Source organism: Lepus europaeus, chromosome 18, assembly GCF_033115175.1.
Source record: "Lepus europaeus isolate LE1 chromosome 18, mLepTim1.pri, whole genome shotgun sequence".
Classification (NCBI taxonomy): Eukaryota; Metazoa; Chordata; class Mammalia; order Lagomorpha; family Leporidae; genus Lepus; species Lepus europaeus.
Window position 1 is genome coordinate 54,262,144 of NC_084844.1, and position 11,400 is coordinate 54,273,543.

Genomic DNA, 11,400 nt, shown 5'->3' on the forward strand with positions numbered 1-11,400 from the left:
TCCTGTGCTGATCTTCATATTCTCTACCTGCCCCATATTTCCCCAGGTGGCAGATGGGAAGCCAGTGTTTACCCTGAGCCTGGGGTGTCGCCTTTTCCCCCCAAAATGCACCCAGTGGTGATAATCCTGGGGGCACCGTGACTACACAGCCACCTTCCCTGTGTGTCACGCCAAGTCTCCACCTTCCCCACAGAAGGTTGCATCCACGCATGTCGGCCACCACCTCCTCCCATCTGCACTTCCCACCCCCCAACAGTGTGATTTGGGAGCTTCCTCCCAAGTCTGGGGCCAGACAAAGAGAGATGATGCATTTGACTTGCTTAGGGGCTGATGTTAGGAGGAAAGTAAGCCCACACTGAACTGTGCGTATGTCTCTGCACCTTGGGGTGTTGGTTGACTCCGTGAGCGATGTATCACCCACAGTTATTCATGTCCAGTAGACACGCCTCCACCAGCCCCTGCCTCCTTTCCTGTTGGGCTTCAATAAACCGGGGTGCTTCCGCCTTGCACAAATGTGAGAGCCACTCTGAGCACGTGCCCTTGTGTTAAGGACACTCTTCCTTAAGTGAATGTATGAGCACATTGTCCCTGGACCACAGAGGAAGTGGTGTGTGTGTGTAGGCAGGTAGGTCGGTACGTGCATGTGAATAGAACATATACCAAAAACTGGCGTGGTTACTAGGGAGCAGCACTGATGAACCGGGGTACCAGAGGGATGTATTTTTATTTTCAAACCTTTAGAGGTTGTTTTAGACAACTTGTTCACCCATAAAATAAGAGATGATATTTGATCATGTGGTCATCTGAGTCCCTTCTCTAAAAATCTATAATTCTATGAAAGTGATATATTGTTTTATGCTCTCCCTCATATCTTTACTTTAAATCCAACTCTTACGCTATATAGAAATCTAATATTAAATTCAACTCCGATTACATAGAAACACCTCATTGGTCCAGCCTTGCTTGAGAATCAAGTTTCCCGTCCTAAATTCTCCGTGTCAGTGACTCTAAGCCCTGCAGATTGCCGCGGTCTGGAGCAGTTTTAATGGAGTATTTGTAAATTGTGTTGTGGTCCTCTCTGTACTCTTTTCATCGCAGCTCTGCCGAGAAGTGCCTCACACCCCATCCCCTTCCCCTCGTGAGAGTTCGGTGGTGTTGAGTGCGTCCACAGAGATGCACAGCCATCCTCACACTCTAATTTTAGAACATTCGCCACCCAGAAAAGAAACCCGATCCACACGAAGCAGTCCTCTCCATTCTCTCCTTCTCTCAGCTTCCAGCAACCACCCATCTGTGTCTGCCTCCGTGGCTCTGCCTATTCTAGACATTTTCCACAAATAATAATAACATTTTCCACAAATAATACGTGGTCGCTTGGGAGGGTGGCCTCCAGTGCCCACAGCCTGGTGGATGCACGTGGCTTTGTCAGGGCTCCGTTGCTAGGGACTTCTTGAATACTTTACCTCTGACCCTCGACTCCGGATGGAGCCACCCCTCCCCCGTTCTGGTCCCCTCATTTTTTGCCAAGTTGGCCATTGGCGCATACACTAGATCAGGCTGGAGGGCTCGTGCCTTCTCTTATCCCAGACTCATTATGTGAACCTGCTTGGTGTATTTCTCCTGGAGTGATTAAACAAGCCAAAATGTTTCCTTCTTTTATTGCTATCTTGAGCATCATGCAGTCAGCTACATTCCATCTTGGCGATAAATCCCCCGCAAGTATTTGGTGATCTCTCTGGTTTAAGCAGCGCTAAAACCTCTGACTTCTTTTATCCTTCCCTCTCCCCTTTCTTAAAATAGCCTGCAGCCCTCATGTCAAGAACCACAGTGCCTTTCTCTGAAATGGCGTAACCGTCAAGAACCGGTGTGCACCGGGGCCCTTTGGAGGGAGCACGTAATCAAAGCACGCTTGGATGCAAAGCCTCCAGGCAGGGTGGGGCAGGCCAGCCCCTTAGTGGAGACACCCAGGTCTGTCAAGTGCAGTGCTTGTCGGGAAGAGAGGCCATCTGCCATCTAAACCATCCCAGGAAGTAGACTTCCTTGGTGTCTTGGTAGGAATGGGGTGAAGGAGGGAGCCCACACGGAAGCCCTGTCGTGGACCAGATCCTCAGGGTTGTTTGAGGGTTGAGTCAACTTGGCAGGGAGGGAGCTCTCGTCCTGAATTTGGCTGAGGGAGCATGACACGGGTTCCTCATCTTACGCTTACAACTGAGAAGCGTGGTCACCCTCCCTGGGAACAGCCCCGGGTCGTTTTGAATCCAGAGAACCAAGAGAACCCAGTCTTTGTCAGGGACACCAATGCTTGGTGGGCCATGGCCTGGGCCAGGGAAGGGATGGCAAATAGAACCATAGCAGGCACGTGTAACCAGCTGCTGCACGGCCAAAGCTCTGGTCCTGAGCAGCCAGAAGCCACTGTCCAGCCTCAGATGCTGAGAAGTGCCCAGGTCAGACTTGGCAGGAAATGCTAACTTATGGTTGACCTGAGTGCAGGTGAGCCCGTGGGCCAGAGCACAAGGTATGTTCAGGACCAACAGAATCTGAGCTTGAAGATGTGGAGGGAACCCAACATTGCAAATGGGCAACAAAACAGTTTGGGTGCATCCGCTCCTGGATAACCTGACATCAGGGGACTCTGCTGAGCTCACCCCTGGGCAGACAGCAGGTGGGACAGGACACTCTCAGGCTCAACCCCAGGTGGTTAGAATTCAGGCAGACGCTTGATGGTCCTGCCATCGACAGAGCTGGAACATAATCCACTTCATAAGTGACCCTGCATTGCCCTCTGGTGGCCATATTTGTGAACTGCATTTGGTCTGGAAGCCTCCTTGCACTTAGCACTTCTTAACAGACACACTCAGCAGTTGAGCTTTGTTCTAATTTTACCAATGCACACGAAGCCAATCCCGCTGTGAGGTGAGTATAACAAGCAAGAAAAGTCAGCGCACTTCCTGCCATCTTCGGTTCCACCAGTAGCCTTAGACAACTCAGCTCTTGACACATACACTTATCTGTGTCACGCCAGCAATCCTCAGGGGTAGGTCATACCCATTCACATGTTACCCATGGGGGAACTGACCCAGAGAGCAAGTGTCACTCTTGCTGTAAGAATAGGATGCTCGGTAGCTGGTGCTGTGGCGTAGTGGGCTAAGCCTCGACCCGCGGAGCCGGCATCCCATATGGGTGCCAGTTCGAGTCCTGGCTGCTCCTCTTCTGATCCAGCTCCCTGCTAATGTGCCTGGAAAAGCAGTGGAAGATGGCCCAAGTTCTCAGGCCCCTGAACCCACATGAGAAACCTGGAAGAAGCTCCTGGCTCCTGGCTTCAGATCAGCCCAGCTTTGGCTATTGTGGCCATTTGGAGAGTGAACCAGCTGATGGAAGACCTCTCTTTCCCTCCCTCTGTCTGTAACTCTGCTCTCAAATAAATAAATAAAATCTTTAAAGAACAAGACCTTCAGTTCTGGGGAACATCACCCTGTCAATGACACTACCTCCCCATGCCCTGGACACAGGGAATAAGAGAAGGGTGGAGGAGGCCTGGGGACTTCTGTTTCACGTTTGAGAACGACATCTTTGTAATGATCACATTATTTCTGGAGTGGTTTTCTAAAACTTCAGACCAAGTTCTGCATGTCACTCTGACGAAGGAGTAGCTTTGTTCTGAATGCGTCCCCAGTGTACAGACCCAGGGCCCAGGGAGTGGACGTCCAGAGGTGGATCCCAGCTTTGAGTCAAGACCCTGTGCTGGCCATAGGAGCTGCCCCACTAGTGGGACGTCTGGAAGGGCTCGGGCTGGGAGGTCCCTGGGCAGTTTACACATGAGAATCAGTGATGACTGGGTTCTAATGCCGGACCTCCTCTAAACTCTGGCTGTCTGTCCATCTGCCCCTTTTTCTCCCCTCCACCGCCACCTTCTAGGCTACCGGTGGGCAGCAGTACCCACTCTCGCCTGTAGATGGCAGCCTCCACTTGATGGAGCCTGAAACCTGGGTCCCAGCCTTGAATTTCTATTTTCACCTGGAGGGTGGTGGGTGTTGCCTGGGAGCTGTCCCCCTACTAAAGATTCTGACTTAATTGGATTTTTAAAAAACTCCTCAGGTGGCTGCGGGTCCGTGGGTTCAGTCGCGGGCAGCTTGTTTCACCATCTGTCCTCAGCCTGCGCCCGCGGAGAGAAGTGGGGAGCACCCATCCAGAAGTCCCCAGAAGCTGCAGGCTCCGAGCTCCCAGAGGGGCAGGACATTAAAAGGCCCCCGGAGGAATCGAGGAGGACAGCGGAACCAGGGCCCCGGCAGCGCAGTGGACAGTGACGGGCGTTCCGCTCCCCTGGGACGGGAATCCGTTCAAGCGTGCCGAGGGCAGGGGGATGCCCAGACGGCAGGGGACAGGCGGGCTGGGGTCTCCGCAGAGGCCGGCGCTGTGAGCCTGGGGGAGTGGCCCGGAAGTAACGCACTCGTGATGACTCTGCGGGGCAGCCCATGGCAGGACTTACCCTGAGGGGAACTGGGCTCCACCAGGGACAGTGCACTGACCGTCCCCAGCCCGGCATCAGCATCTCAGAGCCAGGCGAGGCCAGCACGACCACAGACACAGCTGTGGCCTTCCGCTTGGAGACTCGAGGCTGCCCTCGCTGCACTGTGGCCCAAGCCGAGGAGGGGGGACGCAGGAGAGACACCCTCCCCAGGCGCAGGATCCAAGGGGCCTCGGAGAAACTCCATGATGACTAACCCTGTCGTAGGATGGCATTTTTTAAAATAAAAATTAATGCCCCCCCACCAAAAAACAGAACCTGATGAACAAAATTTTAGATTCAGACAGGATGGGTTATTCCTGGCTCTTGTTTCAGCCTCCACACCGGCAATGCTCTGGACCGAACAAGTGTGAGCCCAGGGTGCAGGAGGGAAGCTTCTGGTTTCTCACCCACCCTTGGCCAGAGCCGTCCAGCACCTGTGGAGCTTGCAGAACTTGGCACTCCTGGTGAGGGCCCGGCTGGGGGCGGTGGCACCTGCGTGAGCAGCAGCGCCACCTAGCGGGAGACTGCGGTGCCAGGGAGTGAAAGGGGCACCAGGCAGAGCCGTCCAGGAGAGAGGACCTGTCCTTGAACATGGGAGACACCGCTGGGGCAGTGGCAGGGTGCAGCCAGGGGGCGGGGTGAGTAGGTGGTGCTGCAGATGGGAAAAGGACCGGCCCAGACCATCACTACAGCTCCCGGAGCCTGAAGCCTCCTGTGCCCAAGACTGTAGTTGAGGGGTAACTGTGAGAACACAGGCCCCCAAAAGGAACCACATCCCGGTGCGGAGCTCCACGTGGCAATCCCAGGAGTGGCAGCCCCTGCCCGGTGGAGCCAACCCAGGCCAGAGGGATGAGGGGGAGCCAGCTTTGTGGGCCCGTGTGGGACCCGGGCTGAGTGTCCATCAGAGGCAGGTGCAGTCCACTGATGGGCGGAGGGGACCATGGGCGAGGTCTGGGCAGAGCAGGGCTACAGCAGAACTGTGCTTTAGAGAGACTTGTGAGGGGGAATAGGTTATTTCAGAGACTCTGAATGGGCTGGGTGGTGACAGTGTGTGCCTTGGACGCTGGGAATCATGTGCACCACAGACCACCTATCATCACATCAGCAGCCTTTAAAACCCCGGACGGGGTAGGGGCGGGGGCTTCGGTGTCCACACGGCCTCCTTTTTTTTTCAAAGATTTATTTATTTATTTGAAGTGCAGAGTTACAGAGAAGCAGAGGTAGAGGGAGAGAGAGAAAGAGAGAGAGAGAGAGAGAGAGAGAGGTCTTCCATCTGCTGATTCACTCCCCAAATGGCCGCAATGGCTGGAGCTGTGCCAATCCGAAGCCAGGAGCTTCTTCCAGGTCTCCCATGCAGGTGCAGGGGCCCAAGGACTTGGGCCATCTTCTACTGCTTTCCCAGGCCACAGCAGAGAGCTGGATTGGAAGTGGAGCAATCCAGGACACAAACCGGCGCCCATATGTGATGCCAACATTGCAGGCAGCAGTTTTACCTGCTACGCCACAGCGCCGCCCCGGCCTCTCCCTCCTTCTGTAATAGTGATGATTTGATTCTTTTTCTCTTAAGAGCTTGGGGTTATTTACGCCCTGGAATTTCTTATTAGTATTTTCCATGGGAGACACACACACACACACACACACCTCCCATCGTCTTCTCCTACCCCACATTCCAGATGACAAAGCAAAGACCGCTCAGGGTTACAAGGCAAGACAGAAACCGAGGAAGGATGGGAGGGAACCGAGGTGTGGCGAGGGTTAACCGCGCTGGATGCCAGGCCGGGCAGGTCATGGCGACAGGGTTGGAATCCCAGCTCATGGAGCCATCCTAGGGCTCAGAAGGTCCCTCACTGAGCCGACAGCACCCATTCCATCATTTTTTGCGTGTCAGGCCCTGTGATGCTTGGCTTTGCTGTGGTACCCAGAGCAAGTCTCTTTAAACGGTGAGATTTATGTCCCTTTAATCTGCTTTTCAACAAGGGATCACCATGCTGGAAGGACTAAGGCTTTGCCTGCCCTAGGATGTGGCAGAGTTTGGAAGAGAACCTGGTGTGGAGTCTGGCGGTGCCCGTGGCCCTGCCCTCGGTGGCTTCCTTCACCAGCCAGGGAGGGCAGAGGGGATGCTAAACCTTGCAGTGGGGTGGCAGGAGGGGGGACTCAGTGGTCTCCAGCCCTGAGCCAGTTTCTGAGGGACTGAATGGGTGCTTCTTCCCTCACCAGCACAGAGAGGGGCGCACATGAACCAAACCCACCACTTCCCAGATACCTGGAAGTCAGTCCATGTGCACCTGCGAGACGAGGCAGCCCAAGACAGCCATGGCTGGCGGGCCCCTTGGGAAACCTGGGAGGAGCATGGTTTATGTTTCTAGCCAAAGATCCCAGGCCCCAAACAGGCACAGCTGCCACGGATGCTCACCCCGCCCCATGCCAAAGCTGGGCCATATTTAGAAGCATGGATTCCTGAGTGCTGGGCTTTAAGCCACGAGTTCGCTCCCCTTGGCCCCTCTCCTGCGCCCCCCTTTCCTTGCTCCCAGGCACACAGTAGGCAGTTGGCAGGTGACAGAAGAAAGGATGAGTGTACCAGGGCTGTTCATAAAATTGGTGGAAAAGCAGGTTGAAAGTTAAGTTTATTTGCGTGCAAACATTTCTTGAAATCTTTGTGAATTTTCTCAGGATATGCATTTTCTACCAGCCTTTGGAAGACCCCTGGAGTTAGGAAACACAGCCCGGAAGCTTCCAACAGTGAAGCACGGGGCTGGCCTCACACACAGACTGTCCCCTGTGTACACACAGCCCCAGGATCTCCTCACCAACACCCAGCCCTCCCTTCAGGCTCAGGGGCCTATGTGGATTGCAAACAGCCTCGTCCCCACCCGTTCCTTCAGAAAGCCAGCCCCATCAAGTTCATGGTCGCCACTGCTCACCAGATTTGTAAAGAACCACCCTGGGTCATTCTCCTCTCCCTGTGGCCGACATGCGGAGGCAGAGTCGGCACAGAAAGAACTTCTTATGTGTCCTCGAGACCAACAGATCCCTCAGCCACTCACTTTTCCTGCTAGGAATTCAGTTTGGGGTTTGCGTTAAGCACCTGCTGTGTACAGAGCACCGTGTTCATTGCTTAGTGGCCGAGCCTGCTCGTTGGCTTTTAGGCCCCCTGCTGCTGGCCTCAGTTACTGCTACTCTTGGACTTCCAGAAGCAGTTTATTTATGTATGTAGTTATTTAATTTGATAGGCAGAGAGAGAGAGAGAGACAAAGAGACAGATCTTCCATCTACTGTTTCACTCCCCTGCCAAAATCAACAATAACCAGGGCTGGGCTAAGCTGAGGCCGGGACCGAGGCTTCCCCGTGTGGCAGTAACCCAGATACGTGGCCCATCACCTGCCACCCCCCAAGGTGCACGTGCGCAGGAAGGTGGAACCGAAAGCAGAGCGGAGACTCGAACCCAGGCACTTACTAGCGGATGTGGCTATTCTAAGTGGCATCTTCAGAGTCAAAGGCCCACCCCTGTAGTTTTGGGTTTATTTTACTTTATTATTATTATTATTAATTTTTTGCTTGCGATTTGAGTACTTACATCCCCACTGCTGGGCTTGGGGCCCAAGCTTCCGTCTTACTTAGCTTGGCATCCAGGAGTCACTGGGGAACCCTATGTCGATAGCAGCGCTCTGTTCTCCTACCTAAGCCATGGCTTCCCCCAGCGAGCTGGTGTCGGGCTCCCCACACAGGTGGCCCAAGGCATCCATCGCCTGCTCTCCTGAATCTCCAGGTTCCTGAACGAATGAGGGCCAGGGCTCATTTAGGATAATGTAAAGAGGACCCGTGCATGTGCAGGGCTTGGGGTTTCTTGCTGCTCTCCGCTGTGGAAAGCGTGAACCATCATCTCAGATAAAAATAACCCGCGCCATCCCGGCCCCCGGCTCCTGCAGCCAGGGGCACCCGAGCCTCGGAATGTCTCGGCACGGCTCAGGGTCACTGGATCGCGGCGCAGAACCAGCAAGCAGGCTCGGGGCGGCTCAGCCTCAGCTGTTTTTAGCAGCGGGATTAGTGGCCAGGGCGCTGAGAGTCCTCCGTGTTTGCACAGCTGGCCCCCGCCACATACTGAGAAGCACTTGCTTTCTGGAGACCCTCAGCTGTCGGGCTGACACGGGCGTGGAGAAACGTAAGGCTGCTATCGCCGGCCGGAGCCAGGCTGCAGGCTGCACCAGCTTTACTGGATAAGGACTTGTTACTCCTATTAGAAACCGTGCCCCTCACGTGTCCTTAAGACGGGGGCCATCTGCCAGCCATAAATCAAAATCTCATCTGTCTCAGATAAAGAAGGCATCTCCCCTCCCGGCCAGAAGTCCCTTTAGAGCGGACCAATCTATTTTTTAATCCTATGCTTGAGCAGGTGTTTCTTCTGTAATTAAAAAATTATAAGAAGTAATAAAAAACAGAATCCCACTGCCGAGAGATTTGAGAATTAATAACGAGATCAGAAAGCCAGAGGTTTTCGTGTAAGGATTACAGGGAGAAAAGAAACAAGTTTCGATCCCTAATACCAGAACAAATCATTAAAAAGAAAGAGAGACTATGTACTTTGAGATTTATTTATCTGAAAGGCAGAGTTACAGAGCGAGAAGGAAAGACAAAGAGGTGTTCCATCCTCTGGTTCACTCCCCAAATGGCCACAACAGCCAGGGCTGGGCCGGACCAGGTGAGTGTCTTGGGCTATCTTCCACTGTTTTCCCAGGCACATTAGCAGAGAGCTGGATGGGAAGTGGAGCAGCCAGGACGCAAAGCGGTGCCCATATGGGATGCCGGCACTGCAGGCAGCGGCTTTACCCTCTATACCACAGTGCCAGCAACCTCTTGTCTAAATATTTTAGCATGTGCTTTTCAAATATAAGGACTGTTTTCAAAAACAGAATTATGGTATCACATTGCTCCAGAAACATGAATGATATGGGAGCCAATTTTGTGGCGCAGCAGGTTCAGCCACCGCTTGCAACACCCACTTCCCATGTTGGAGCGCCGGTTCAAGTCCAGGCACAGGAAGGTACTCGGGCTCCTGCTAACTATGTGGGAGACCAGGTTGGTGTTCCTGGCTCCTGACTTTGGCCAGGCCCAGGTCTGGATGTTGTGGCCATTTGTGGAGTGAACCAGTGGATAGGAGAATCTCTCTTTCCCACTCTCTCTCCATCTCTTCCACTCTTTCAAATAAACCTTTAAAAAGTCTTTAAAATGGACAATAATCTCTTGTCATCAAATGTTCAGTCAATCCTCAGATTTCACGAATTAGCGTATATGGGTATGTGTCTCCTTTTCACCACTTATTTGAACAAAGCAGGATGCTACCAAGGACCCCACAGTGAAGCTGGTGCGTAGGAGCCTAAGTCTCATTTCAACTAAAGGCCTCCCTTCCACTGCTGGTATTTATTTATTTATTTTTTTCTGAGCCATTTATTTATCGGGAAAACCAGACAATTTGTTCAGTGAATTCATCACACCCTGGATTTTATTGTTGGCCTCTCGTGTCGCCGTGCTTCCCCTGTGCCTCCTACAGGCTGGCCGGAGTGGCATCCAGAGCTGGAGCAGACCGGGGTAGATTGATGGGCCAGGACTCATTGTGGGAGGCGGTGAGACACAGCCCGGCTCCTTTTGTAGTGCCAGAAGCCATAGCTCATTCAGGGCTCCCAATTCCTGTCCCAGTGGTGCTGTTCCAGTCCTCTCACCCCACTCTGCTCATGAGTTGTAACAACTCTATCGCGAGAAGCTGCACGCCCTCTCTCCACTGCCCGCTTCCCATGGGAGGCAACCTCTCTCCATGCTGCTGAACGCTGAGAGAACTGGACTGGCCAGAGCCCGTCTGGCCGGGCCTCGGGCTGAGCCTGGGTCAGACTTGATTTCCCTGACCGGAAGGACAGGCCATTTTTGGCCACCGCGTTGCCATGGAGTAGTGGGAGCCAGTCACGGAGACGTGGTCCCTGACTAGCGGTCACCCACAGGCCAAGCCTGACGTCATCATTAGCACCCCAGCCCCCTTCCCATTACAACAGAGACTCCCAGGAGGGAGCACGCCTCGTGCTGCCCACCGAGAGAGAGCTCCGCTCCACCTGAGTCACGCTGGGTCACCGCTTGGTCTTCTGGACTCAGAGAAGGGACCTGGGCAGCTGTTTCTGATACGTATCATGATGACAGCAAGCACGGGATCCCCGGGCAAGAACAGGTCAACCTGGTGGTGAGGCCGATTTCCCGCCATCTTTTCCCTCCTAAGTCACCCTGGGTAAGGGGCCAGGTTTTCTACAGTGCTTTTTTTTTTTTTTTTTTTTGACAGGCAGAGTTAGACAGTGACAGAGAGAGACAGAGAGAGAGACAGAAAGAAAGGTCTTCCTTCTGTTGGTTCACCCCCCAAATGGCTGCTATAGCCGGAACTACGCTGATCCAAAGCCAGGAACCAGGTGCTTCTCCTGGTCTCCCATGCAGGTGCAGGGTCCAAGCACTTGGGCCATCCTCCATTGCCCTCCCGGGCCACAGCAGAGAGCTGGCCTGGAAGAGGGGCAACCGGGACAGAATCCAGCGCCCCAACTGGGACTAGAACCCGGGGTGCCAGTGCTGTAGGCGCAGGATTAGCCAAGTGAGCCGTGGCGCCGGCCTCTGCAGTGCATTTTTAAACAGTGCAGGTTGGGCCAAGATCACGGGACCCAGGAGTGGATTTAGACAGCTCTTGTAGGGACCAGGCACCACTTCATCCATCTGTGGATTCCTAACCGCCCAGCATGTACACATCAGATTCCAGACGTCTCCCCTGAGAGAAAGCAGCAGAAGAATCTGGTCCCTTGCCCACCTTTCCCCGAACATGACTTCTATGTTTCCTTCGTATCATATTCAGCAATGACTGAATTAAAAAAAAA